Consider the following 2,500-nt stretch of genomic DNA (forward strand, 5'->3'; position numbering starts at 1 on the left):
CTCAAACACACGTGCACTCTTCTGTTCACAAACTACCCTCCTTCACAAACTTCTTACAGAGGTCCAAGCACACACCCTGTTTTGCACCAGCCTCACAATCGCTTCATCTGCACTTACACACAGTCTCAGACTGCCCTTTCTTTAGGGCCCAGCACAAGCAGCAACAGACCAGCTCACCACCAGCAGCTTGGGGTGAGTGTGAAGTGCAGAAAAATTATCAATTTTCCTTCAGAAAGAGTGTATTTTAGTGTTATTGCTGTTTTTTTATTTATTTTAAGAAAGGAAAAAAGAGTAGAAGAAATAATAAATGAAAAGTAACATTAGAGAGGATTCTATGCATTTGTTCTAAGACGTGCACCACCTACTGTCTGCAAGAGGCAAAATGCCTACAGCACCTGGTATTCCCAGGCGGTCTTGCATCCAAGTACTAACCATGCCCGACGCTGCTTAGCTTCTGAGATCAGACGAGATCAGGCGCATTCAGGGTGGTATGGCCGTAGGCAGAACACACTCCTGTGTCAGGTCTCTTGTGTTGAGACAGCCCGCCGGTCTGGAGTCTGCTGCTCTCAAACACACGTGCACTCTTCTGTTCACAAACTACCCTCCTTCACAAACTTCTTACAGAGGTCCAAGCACACACCCTGTTTTGCACCAGCCTCACAATCGCTTCATCTGCACTTACACACAGTCTCAGAATGCCCTTTCTTTAGGGCCCAGCACAAGCAGCAACAGACCAGCTCACCACCAGCAGCTTGGGGTGAGTGTGAAGTGCAGAAAAATTATCAATTTTCCTTCAGAAAGAGTGTATTTTAGTGTTATTGCTGTTTTTTTATTTATTTTAAGAAAGGAAAAAAGAGTAGAAGAAATAATAAATGAAAATTAACATTAGAGAGTACTCTATGCATTTGTTCTAAGACGTGCACCACCTACTGTCTGCAAGAGGCAAAATGCCTACAGGACCTGGTATTCCCAGGCAGTCTCCCATCTAAGTACTAACCAGGCCCGACGCTGCTTAGCTTCTGAGATCACACAAGATCAGGCACATTCAGGGTGGTATGGCCGTAGAAAGAATGCACTCCTGTTTCAGGCCTCTTGTGTTGAGACAGCACGCCGGTCTGGAGCCTGCTGCTCTCAAACACACCTGCACTCTACTGTTCACAAACTGCCCTCCTTCACAAACTTCTTACAGAGTGCCAATTCCACTCCCTGTTTTGCACCAGCCTCACAATCGTTTCATCTGCACTTACACACAGTCTCAGACTGCCCTTTCATTAGGGCCCAGCACAAGCAGCAACAGACCAGCTCACCACCAGCAGCTTGGGGTGAGTGTGAAGTGCAGAAAAAATATAAATTTTCCTTCAGAAAGAGTGTATTTTAGTGTTATTGGTATTTTTTAATTTATTTTAAGAAAGGAAAAAAGAGTAGAAGAAATAATAATAAATGAAAATTAACATTAGAGAGTACTCTATGTATTTGTTCTAAGACGTGCACCACCTACTGTCTGCAAGAGGCAAAATGCCTACAGCACCTGGTATTCCCAGGCGGTCTCGCATCCAAGTACTAACCATGCCCGATGCTGCTTAGCTTCTGAGATCAGACGAGATCAGGCGCATTCAGGGTGGTATGGCCGTAAGCAGAACACACTCCTGTTTCAGGTCTCTTGTGTTGAGACTGCCCGCCGGTCTGGAGCCTGCTGCTCTCAAACACACGTGCACTCTTCTGTTCACAAACTACCCTCCTTCACAAACTTCTTACAGAGGTCCAGGCACACACCCTGTTTTGCACCAGCCTCACAATCGCTTCATCTGCACTTACACACAGTCTCAGACTGCCCTTTCTTTAGGGCCCAGCACAAGCAGCAACAGACCAGCTCACCACCAGCAGCTTGGGGTGAGTGTGAAGTGCAGAAAAATTATCAATTTTCCTTCAGAATGAGTGTATTTTAGTGTTATTGCTGTTTTTTTATTTATTTTAAGAAAGGAAAAAAGAGTAGAAGAAATAATAAATGAAAAGTAACATTAGAGAGGACTCTATGCCTTTGTTTTAAGACGTGCACCACCTACTGTCTGCAAGAGGCAAAATGCCTACAGCAACTGGTATTCCCAGGCAGTCTCCCATCCAAGTACTAACCAGGCCCGACTCTGCTTAGCTTTTGAGATCAGACGAGATCAGGCGCTTTGAGGGTGGTATGGCCTTAGGCAGAATGCACCCCTGTTTCAGACCTCTTGTGTTGAGACAGCCCGCCGGTCTGGAGTCTGCTGCTCTCAAACACACCTGCACTCTACTGTTCACAAACTGCCCTCCTTCACAAACTTCTTACAGAGGGCCAATCGCACACCCTGTTTTGCACCAGCCTCACAATCGCTTCATCTGCACTTACACACAGTCTCAGACTGCCCTTTCTTTAGGGCCCAGCACAAGCAGCAACAGACCAGCTCACCACCAGCAGCTTGGGGTGAGTGTGAAGTGCAGAAAAATTATCAATTTTCCTTCAGAAAGA

The 2,500-nt window shown here is 45.9% G+C and overlaps 1 non-coding gene and 3 pseudogenes across 1 annotated transcript; all 4 read right to left on the reverse strand.

The window, feature by feature from the left end:
* Positions 1-383: 383 nt before the first annotated feature.
* On the reverse strand, positions 384-502 carry LOC138255459 (5S ribosomal RNA). The gene has a single exon (XR_011198091.1). It is a non-coding gene; the product is annotated as a 5S ribosomal RNA (ribosomal RNA).
* Positions 503-948: 446 nt separating this feature from the next.
* On the reverse strand, positions 949-1,067 carry LOC138250670 (5S ribosomal RNA; annotated as a pseudogene).
* A 449-nt stretch (positions 1,068-1,516) lies between these two features.
* Positions 1,517-1,635, reverse strand: LOC138256239 (5S ribosomal RNA; annotated as a pseudogene).
* A 446-nt stretch (positions 1,636-2,081) lies between these two features.
* On the reverse strand, positions 2,082-2,200 carry LOC138256940 (5S ribosomal RNA; annotated as a pseudogene).
* Positions 2,201-2,500: the final 300 nt, after the last annotated feature.

The sequence above is a fragment of the Pleurodeles waltl genome, chromosome 8 (assembly GCF_031143425.1).
Source record: "Pleurodeles waltl isolate 20211129_DDA chromosome 8, aPleWal1.hap1.20221129, whole genome shotgun sequence".
Taxonomy (NCBI): Eukaryota; Metazoa; Chordata; class Amphibia; order Caudata; family Salamandridae; genus Pleurodeles; species Pleurodeles waltl.